We start from the raw sequence: 11,628 nt of genomic DNA on the forward strand, positions 1-11,628 counted from the left end.
GCATATCATCTAACCTAGGAATAGGATGTCGATGCTTTACCGTGATTTTGTTGATGTCTCTATTATCGATGCATATGCGTCAAGTTTCATCTTTCTTTGGCACCAATAAGTCTCGTATAGAACATGAACTCGAACTTTCTGGTACATAGCCCTTCTCCATGAGCTCCTCCACTTGCCTTTGAATTTCTTTTGTCTTGGTTGAATTGACTCGATAAGCTGGCTTATAAGGAATGACAGTCCTTGGAATGAAGTCTATTTTATTTTCAGTACCTCTAATGGGAGGTATTTCTTCATCTTGGAACATGTCTTCAAATGTAAAAGAGATTGAAAAACACTAGGCAAAGCCAAGTTGTTATAGTTAGAGACCAAAAATCCTCCATTGTACATAAGTACAAAGATCGATTTTTGTGAAAACCTTCTCGCCTCTCCAACTGTAGCCAAATAACTATCTCTCTTCCTTTTTTCTTCAATTTCATCTCTTTTTTCATTCTTCTTTTTTTCTCTTTGATTTTTCTCTATTTTTTCACTCAACTCTTGTTTTTCTTTTAACTCTTTTTCCTTAGACTCTTTCTTTCTTTGCTCCAACTTTAATTGATCAGCAAATAAATTTGCAGAACTCAAAGGTACAAGAGTGGTTTTTCTACCATCTTTTACAAAAGAATACCTATTCAAATAGCCACCATACATAACCCTCCTGTCAAATTGCCATGGTCGGCCAAGCAATATGTCTCCAGCATGCATTGGTAACACATCACAAAGAACTTCATCTTTATATTTTCTCCAAGTAAAAGATATTAAAGCTTGAAAAATTACCTTCATTGTTCCACTGTCATTGAGTCATTGAAGCTTGTAAGGTTTAGGATAGTGTTGGGTTGGAATTAGCAACCTTTTGATCAGCATGGTACTTATGACATTGGAGCAGCTTCCACTATCAATTACAAAACTACAAGGAGTCCCCTTGACTAAACACCGTGTGTGAAATAGGTTGTCTCTTTGATCATCAACATCATTCTCTGTAACTTGGGTTTTAAGAAGTCTTCTGGTAACAAGTACCAAATGACTCCCATCTTCCAGTTCCTCCTCATTCTCCTGGATTTCTTCTTCAACTAGCTCATCATGGTCACGTTCCTCACTATCTGTGACAACTTGTCCATTCTTGATGATCATGACTCTCTTGTTAGGACAATCATGACTAAGATGACCAATTCCTTGACATTTCCAACATTTGATGTCTCTATTTCTTTCTCAAATCTCCTTATATTCCTCCGCTTTCTCTTTACCCTTGGAGGTCTCATCTTTGTTCTTTTTGTCAAGATCATACTTGCCTCCAACTTTGAAATCTATCTTTTCAACATTTGCATTCTTTTTCCAAGTGTTGAAAGTAGTTGACTTTGAAATACCATACCTCTTGGAGTTCTCCTTCTCCCAAACTAGTTGCCCTTCGATTTTGACAGCAAGGTGTAACAATTTTTGCATATCAAAGTACGCTTACCTATCCACTTGATGAGCAAGTTGTCGGTTTAACCCACCAAGGAATCTAGCCATTGTATCTTCCTCATCTTCATCAATAGATGCTCTATTCATAAGGGTCTCCATTTCTTTGTAATATTCTTCAACACTCTTGGATCCCTGTTGTCTAGCCATTGTATCTTCCTCATCTTCATCAATAGATGCTCTATTCATAAGGGTCTCCATTTCTTTGTAATATTCTTCAACACTCTTGGATCCCTGTTGTAAAGTATAGAGTTTTTGCTTGAGTACTCGAGAATAATGCTTAGGAATGTACCTTTTTCTCATTAATGTCTTCAATTCCTCCCACGCTTCAATTGGTTCTTCATAATTTCTCCTCCACTCTGATTTCAAAATTGTCTACCATATAATGGCGTAATCACAAAATTCAGCCACAGCAAGCTTCAACTTTCTTTCTTCACTAAATTGTTGCAATCGAAGACATGCTCAATTTTGCTCTCATATTGCAAATACTCATATGGATCAGATCTCTCATAGAAAGTTGGAATTTTTAGATTTACTCCCCCAACTCCTTTTTCTTTTTCTCTCTCATATGGGTACTCTCTCTCAATTCTTTTTTGTGCTAAAATTTCTCTACCCCTTCTTTTGACTCTTCCTCTCCCTCGACCGACATCTCTCCCTCCCCTAGGACTATGTCCCGCTAAAAGGGTGACATTGTCATCTTCTTCATTTTCAACTCCTTCATTCAAGAGTACTTCCCTCCCTTGAAGATTACCTAAGGCTATTTCAATTCGCTCCATTCGGTCTATCAATGTACTAATAACTTGATTCAAACGAGTAATTGTTCCGACCTGTGCTTCTCTCCACCTAGCTTCATTGATCTCCCCTCCATTTCCTCCATCTTGGTTAGTGGAATATGTTTAGAACCTCACACACTCAACTCACTGATTTTTCACTCAGGGACACTCGTGTTTATACACACAAAGGTAGGCTTGGGAAAGTGACTAAATTATGATCAAGGTAGGCTAATATATCAGTAAAGCAATTGTGACACTAGCAAGCTATTCAAGGCAATCAAGATAAGTTAAATTATGAAGTAACAACAAAATAAAAGAAGTGAACAAAAAAATAAGAGACGCGAAGATATTTTTGGATAGGATTGCACACTGAAAAAATAAAAAAAAAAATTCCAAAAAGAAAGGACGTGAAGATTTTAAGAACGATCTAACTCTCTTTTTTACAGAATTAGAGAAATTTAAAAGTTATCTTCAAGCGTAGATTATGAGAATAAAAAAATATCAAACACAACGTCTAGATTTAGATGGATGAAGAAAAAGATGTGAATTGAAGTTTATTTCATCTTGAAATAAACATGCAAATTATCTAAAAAAATGATAAAGATCGTTTATAATCACAATTGTAATAACAAATATGATAAGATTTTTTTTTCAAGATCTCGACGTGATCTTTACGAAGAAAATGAGAACAAAGTGAAATGATATGAATTCAACTGCTGACCCTTTGCATGTACCCGAATGGCAGATTATAAGAAGCAAGGTTAAGAAGATTCAAGAGGCCTATATATTGCATCTTCAAAAGCTAGCTAGTGTACAAGTTGAAACAAAGACTTTTGAGCCCAAAAATCTTTATAGCACTAGCATATCAAATCAAAAAGATAATGGAGTAGCTGACATTGGAAAGTAATTAAAAGACTTGCCTTTGGTAGTTGAACTACCAATTAAGACAATTTATGAATACCTTATTTTCTTCCATTTGTATTTAATAGCATTTACTAGTGATTTGTAGTTGGGGGTTGAATTTTATTATGTTAGAGTTAACTTTTGGTCTATTTAAAGGCATGTAATATTCATGTTTGGAAATGAATTGTTGAATACAAACAAAACCTTTGTGTTTTCTTGATACCTTTTTGGTATTATTCTTTTTCAAACCTTGCTTTAGGTTTGATGTTTAAACCGATTCATTGAATTAGTTTTGATCAAGCTAATTCTGGAATGAATTGTCTTGGTATCTAAGAGTGACCATCATAGATTCCAAGTTCGATCTAAGAGTCATTCATCTTCTAACCAGCTCTTGGTTGGAATCAACCCGTTAAGTTAGCTTTCTCTGTGAGCGTTTTGCAAGAATTCTAGAAGGACCTCTAGCTTTGCAAATTACAACATTGTAGGCGCTTATCATTTGGTATTATAGCATTTGCTCGACGTTCTTTGACTACTCTAGAGGTGAAATATCTTTATTGTTATTTTTTTTTCTATCAAATGATAAGATAAGGAATCACTACAAGGGGAATAAGATTCGGATTACCTTGTTGATCAAATATCTCAAGGCAGGAACATTGTTTGAGATTCGAATCACTCCACAAGCAAGATCGATCATGTCTAGCTTGAATGATTGTTGTTGATCAAATATCTCAACGCAAGAACACTTGATTGAGATTCGAATCACTCCACAAGCAAGATTGATCATGTCGAGCTTGAATGATTCTACATGCAACCTAAACTACATAGAATTGCAAAGAAACTTAGTCATTGGCTAAAGAAAAGCACAAATGCTTCTTTCTATATTTTCCAAGTTTTCTTACAAATACAACATACATGGCTTTATATAGCCTCAAAATGAAACTACTAAAGGCATTCCAAGAGTTGTAACATTCATACTTAATGGCCATAATTAACCATTATGTAATTGTAACCTAAAGTAAATAAAACCTCTTAAAATACATTAATGGAATACAATAACTCTAAATTGTAATCCACCCAATATTTATGACATGAAACTTCATTGTTCTTCAATGTAGCATGAATTGGAATATCTTTTGATAATTTCAACAATATTTTCTTCACATCTTCATTGAAGCATATTGTATGATTGATGTCTCTTGGTTCATATCAAATTTGTTTTTCTCTCTCATATTATCAAAAAAAAAACATATCAAATCAAGAAGATAATGGAGTAGCTGACATTGGAAAGTAATTAAAAGACTTGTCTTTGGTATGAACTACCCATTAAGACAATTTATGAATACCTTATTTTTTTTCAATTTGTATTTAATTGCATTTATTAGTGATTTTTAGTTGGTGGTTGAAATTTATTATGTTAGGTTTAACTTTTGGGTCTATTTAAAGGCATGTAATATTCATGTTGGGGATTTAATTGTTGAAAACAAACAAAAACTTTGTGTTTTCTTGATACCTTTTTGGTGTTATTCTTTTTCAAACCTTGCTTTAGGTGAATCGGTTTAAACATCAAACCTAAAGCAAGGTTTAAACATCAAACCTAAAGTAAGGTTTGAAAAAGAATAACACCAAAAAAGTATCAAGAAAACACAAAGGTTTTGTTTGTATTCAACAATTCATTTCCAAACATGAATATTACATGCCTTTACATAGGTCCAAAAGATAACCCTAACAACAATAAAGTTTAACCACCAACTACAAATCACTAATAAATACTATTAAATACAAATTGAAGAAAATGAGGCATTCATAAATTGTCTTAATTGGTAATTCAATTATCAATGACAAGTCTTCTAATCACTTTCCAATGTCATCCACTCCATTATTTTTTTGATTTGATACCTGAATGTTTTTTGTATTGCTTCTTGTAATTGCTCGTTTGGGTACATGGAAGTGATCAGTTGTTGGATTCATACCATCCCCTTTCTTTAAAAGGATTTGTCCTCAAATCAAACTCTTCGTTCTTTCTAGACAAGAACTGAATATTGTTTTTTTTTTCTCTACTAATATATTTTTTTTCTCACTTTTTTTTCTCACCTTTTTTTTTCTTTCTTGGTTTTCACTCATCCTTTGCCCCTCACTTTTCTCTTTTTTTTTTTCTTTTTTTTTTCACTCTTATCTCTCTCTTTTACCTTAGTTTGTTCTCTCCACTGTTGTTCTTCGTATTCTTTCCTTTTCTTCTCTAATTTCAATTGGTCACAATGTACTTCATATGGAGATAACGGAAGTAAAGTAAATTTCTTTCCACACAAAGTAAAAGTATACTTGTTCATCAAACCATCAAATATTACCTTTCTATCATATTGCCAAGATCGGCCGAACAAGATGTTCCCGCATGCATTGATACGCATCTCAAAGGACTTCATCTTTATATCTTCCAAGATTAGAAGAAATAAGAGCTTGGGAGTTCACTTTAATTTCTTCTTTGTTTGTCAACCATTGAAGTTTGTATGGTTTTGGATGTGGATGGACAGAAAGTTGAATTCTTTTTACAAGAAAGTTGCTTACCACATTTGTGCAACTTCCACTATCAATCACCAAGCTGCATGAGTTTCCTTTGATCAAACATCTTGTGTGGAACAAGTTTTCCCTTTGATCTTCAAATTTATCTTTCTTGATTTGAATATTGAGTACCTTTCTTGATTTGAATATTAACAAACCCTTTGCTCATATGTCCAAACCCTTTGCACTTCCAACATTGAATAGAACTAGACTTCTCCTTTATCGTCTTTGAAGCTTCATTCTTTTTACCATTGGAACTCTCAGCCTCCACTCTTTTAGCAGTCACAAACTTTTCTTTTGGTGACATCGATTCATTTCTATTCACAAAACTATTCTTATTCCAAGTTTTAGAATTTGAAAAGGTGTTAGTTTGTAATGTGTTCCTTTTTTAATGCTCTTTTTCTTCCTTCAATTGGTCTTCAATTGGTCTTCAATTTTGAGAGCATAATGAAACATGTCTTCCAGATATGGTGATGGATTTCTGTCAACAAGATGAGCAATTTCTCGATTCAAACCTCCAAGGAATCTAGACATGGTATCTTCTTTTTCTTCTCTAACATTTGCTCTTTCCATCATAGTCTCCATCTCTTGATAATATTCCACCACACTTTTTGTTCCTTGCCTCAAACCTTGGAATTTAGTTTTGAAATTTCTTTCATAATGTTTTGGAACATACCTTTTTCTCATGACTTCTTTAAGTTCTTCCCAAGTCTCTATTGGATCCTCCTCTTTTCCTCTTCTCTTGGATTTGAGATGTTGGTACCAATCACCGGCATGATTGGTAGATTCGGCAATAGGAAGTCTCATCTTCTTATTTTCACTATAGGTGTTGCAATCAAACACATGCTCTATCTTTCTTTCTCATTGCAAGTATGCCTCAGAATCTGCCGTTCTACAAAAGGGTGAGATTTTGAGTTTAACGACCCAATCTCTATCTTCATGTACTCTTTCCATCCTTCTAGGTTGCATAATAGTTGCATGGTTATTTCTTCCTCTCCATCTTTCTTCAACTTGTCTTTCTTGTACTACTATACCTTCATCTTCTTGTAATGTTCGTTCTTGTCTTTGGTTTTACATCCTTCTTTCTTGTCTATCTTCCATCATCATTTCCAACATACCTTAAATTGCTTGAAGAATGATTGTATTAAGATCTGGTATTGGTGGTACTCCTTCTCCATTATGTGACATTTTGTTATCAAGGGATATATATATTTTTTTAGATTTTTTTTCTCTCTCCCCCCCCCCCCCCCCCCCCCGATAATCTAAGAAAAAAAAAACTTGATAAAAAAAAATAACAATAAAGATATTTTACCTCTAGAGCTGCCAAAGAACGTCGACCAAATGCTCTGATACCAAATGATAAGCGCCTCCAATGCTGAAATTTGCAAAGCTAGAGGTCTTTCGGTAATCCTTGCAAAACGTTAACAGAGGAAGCTAACTTAACGGATTGATTCTAACCAAGAGATGGTTAGATGATGAATGACTTTTAGATCGAACTTGGAATCTATGATGATCACTCTTAGATACCAAGACAATTCACTCCAGAATTATCTTGATCAAACCTAATTCAATGAATCGGTTTAAACATCAAACCTAAAGCAAGGTTTGAAAAAGAGTAACACCAAAAAGTATCAAAAAAACACAAATGTTTTGTTTATATTCAACAATTGATGCCCAAACATGAATATTATATGCCTTTAAATAGGCCCAAAAGATAACCCTAACATAATAAAGTCAACTACCAACTACTAATGCTATTAAATACAAAGGGAAGAAAATAAGGCATTCATAAAAACTATTAATAAATGCTATTAAATATAAATTGAAGAAAATAACGCATTCATAAATTGTCTTAATTGGTAGTTCAACTACCAAAGGCGATGTCAGCCACTCTATTATCTTCTTGATTTGATATGCTAATGCTATAAAGATTTTTGGGCTCAAAAGTCTATGTTTCAACTTGTACACTAGCTAACTTTTGAAGATGCAATGTATAGGCCCCTTGAATCTTCTTGTATAGGCCCCTTGAATCTTCTTAACCTTACTTCTTGTAATCGGTCCTTCGGGTACATGCAAAGGGTCAGGAGTTTAATTCATATCACTATCTCTAGGCTTTTCCATGGCCTTAGCTGACCTCAAAGAAGTCTTATACGTGGTAGGATCTATGGCTTCAACTGTTCGATGAATTTCTGGATTCAGTCCAAGGATGAACCTTTTAGCAATTTTTAGTTTTGTATCCACTAATGATGGCACGAATCATTTCAACCTTATAAATTCTCTTGCCTAGTCATCCACAAAATGTCCACTCTATATCAGATGGGTGAACTCCTGTTGTCTTCAAAGTCGGACTACCTTCGGGAAATATTATTTTAGGAAAATGTAATAATCCAAAAATAATAATAATAATAAATTAATTAATTAAATAATTAATTAAAAAAAAAAACAGCAGCTTCAAGTTGCTGCCATGGAGAAAGGAAGAATGGACAGGTGGATTGAAGGGAAAAGAAAGAAAAGAGAGGAAGATGGAGGTGTGGGATGAAGAAGGGTGGTTTGTTTTGGTGTTAGTGTTATGGATGGTGGTGGTGGTTGGCGTTGGCATGGCCGACGAGGAAGCACCAACTAATATCGAAGAAACAGAGGAAGAGAAAAGAAAGAAAACAGAGACATCAGAGAAGGGAGAATCTTACCCATATGCCCGGTAAACTTTAAGGTTCTTTGGCATTTGTTGTGACAACGTGCAAACCTGAGGTTGGGGAGACGATTGTGAAGGCTGTTTAGCCATTAAAGCTCTAAACTAAGCTGATTTAAGCAGTTGTCGCAAAGGTAACGAAAAACTCATATCACCGAACCTTTAAATCTCGATATCTTGGTTCATATTACATAATAAGTTATGAAATAGGGCTTGTTAGAATCGTAATAAAGAGATCTATAAATTTGTAGAAGGAATCGAGATGAAATTCGGATTGTAGAAGTAAGATATGGCTTAGGGATACAATGGGTATTAACAGAAAAGTTGGAAAAATTTCAGAAAACGAAGGGGAAGAAGAAGCGCGTGCACTACACGCAAGGCGCGTGAGGAGCCGCGACTGGGCGTGCTCCTGGCGCGTGGGACAGACACCCCGAGCGTGTGCAGGCGCGTGCATCATCGTTTGGCTCCCGGTTTGTCCTGTTTGATTCGTTTTGACCTGTTCTACCTAGATTGACCTATACTTACCTTGAAAATGGTGAAATATAGTTCTAATTGGAAGGAATTGTGTTTTAATACCCTATTAAATGTACATTCAAGAGAGAAAGGGATTTGAAACCAGGTAAGTAGCATATCGATCTTTGAACTAGTTCTTAACTTGTTAAACAACATGTGAGTATGTTGTTTACCTGATTAAGAGCTTAGTATGTTATGATGAGCTTTGATGATATTGAGTGTTTATTGTATATTGTGACTGCTTGCCTAATGTAAGCATGATATAAATGATTGCCAGAATGTTCTATGTGTTGAACATGATACATGTATGAAAGCATGCAGTAACTATGAGTATGTTATGCATGTTAATGAAAAGGTTATGACTCTAGGATATGCTTATTGGTTGTTGAGCTATGGCTTATTTATATGAGTATGATAGTCTACTAATTCCCGCGGAGTTCCTAGCCAACGCTTTGTGTGCTAAGTCAGGGAGCATGAGTACTCCTGACTGTTGGTATATGAGATAAACAGGCCGCTATAGAAATTAGTAAACGGGCCGTATTTGACCGAGAGCGAGTCTTACATACGAGTCCAAAATTCTAGATAAGCATATCAAAAGAGAGTCAGTAACCTAAGCTGGAGGTAGCTGAGATACCTCATTAATGAATAGATGACCCTAGTAAGAGAAACTAGGAGTCAATGACAAATAAAACTTAAAAACATCTGCTATGCCAAGCTGGAGGTAGCTGAGATACCTCATTAATGAACAGATGACCCTAATAAGAGAAACTAGGAGTCAATGACGAATAAAAGTTAAAAACACCTGGAAAGATTAGTTAAGAATTCATGAAAGATAAAGTTGGCTACTTACTGGGTAATTTAATTACTCATCAAAATTATTTTTAATTTAGTTGATGCAGGCCAACCGAGGACGAGGACGAGACCAGCGGGCTAGAGACTATTTGGGAATCCATGTCTGTGTCTGTTTTGTGTACTTATGCTTTCGCTGTCAAGAATTTACTTCGGTTGTTTTAAGTTTAAATAGCACTGGTTTTAAATGTTTTACTGGATGTTTTGGAAATATTTTTGAAATTTATCATTGGTTGTCGGAGTTTATTATCGAGGTCAGTGGTGGCTCCTGTGAATCGCGTTGACGATGAGCGGGTGTTACATAATAGCTTTTTGAATCGAGACCATGGTTTTACACTTCCATTTAGCCCGAGAATTTCATAATTATCCAATCACCACAATTTTGCGTCCTCTTTCAAGATGAATGACGAAAAGAATACCTTCTCATGGTCTGGGTAGTTCATTAATAAGAAAATCGTCTCCATTGGTGATAGTCATAATTGTGCCTCTATTGGGTCTTTTGTGCTTCAACTAAAGGTATGGGTCATACCATTTTAAATCCCATAAATATCTTGCCCCTCATGTATGTTACAAGCTATTGGCTTGCTCGGTGGCCACCATTACTTGAACCATGGCTTGGAAAGATTCCCACATCAGATTCTTCATGGGGTCTATTCCCGCCAATGGTGTTATTCGAATAGTGCAGCCACGTATTTTCTTGTTACAGAGCCTTCACAAGTTGGGCTCCCTCTACCTCTACCCCTTCCTCGAACGGGAGGTTGTTCCCTTTCTCGACGTCCTCTTCCGCATCCTCTAGGCGGCATGGTTCTAAATCAACACACAATTGTTTTAAGTCTACTATTCCTAACATAAACTACATAATTTTCCATATTATCATACACATATAATTAAGTGAAAAATCGTGCCATCAACAACAATGTAGTCAATTTTATCAAAATCAATCACGAAAAACATTCACAATGAACAAGTAGTGACAATACATATTCAATGACATTTCATTTTCTTATTTTACGCATGACATAACTGATGGTGATGGAGCATAGTGGTGAGACCATGATACATGCCAGGCCTACCTCGTAGGCTAGTCTACAGAATCTATAACCTAGAGATATGATACCAACTATAACGACCCTGGTTTTCTACTTACCTAAAGTCGCTACCACATGCATGACATCTTGTGCAAAAATATTCATTTAAAATGTCTTCATAAAACAATGTCATGGGCTTACATGTATGTTTAAGAAAAAAAATCTTAAAATACAATTGAAAAATTAAAATAGACATAAGTAAAAAAATAATAATAACAACAACAATGCCCTTTACTAACATAAAGTCTACGAAATTATGTTCGAATACCCTATGCATTTGACCTGATCTTTAAATTTGTGATGCTGCCGTCAACTGTGTGGGGTGTTGCCGTCAACCGTGTGGGGTGTCTTGCCTTTATCTGAAATATAGAAGTAGCATGTGACTTGAGTATTTTAAGAAATATTGAGTAAGTGATCCCAATATTGAGGTTAGCAAATGTAAAGACATGTAACATGAATGATACCTATCATATAAAAACCATATTCCCTTAGCTGACTATCCTAACTGGGTCATTGAATGTGTATTTACTATTCTACACAAGGGTCTCATTCTGGTTGGGCTAGTGTTCTCTAATGCTATTGCCGGACACCCGAAAGGAGTAGCGATCACGGCGTAACAATTAGTAATCATGACACACACATTGGGTAGTTACATTTATTTTCTTAGACTTAGGATTGGATGTTGTGTCTTTAATTTCAAAGTTTATTTATTTCATTTAGTATTTTGATGTGTCATTTTAAAGGTGTTTTAGAACATGTATGT

Source organism: Cucurbita pepo, chromosome 12, assembly GCF_057944985.1.
Source record: "Cucurbita pepo subsp. pepo isolate OVF chromosome 12, ASM5794498v1, whole genome shotgun sequence".
NCBI classification, from domain to species: domain Eukaryota; kingdom Viridiplantae; phylum Streptophyta; class Magnoliopsida; order Cucurbitales; family Cucurbitaceae; genus Cucurbita; species Cucurbita pepo.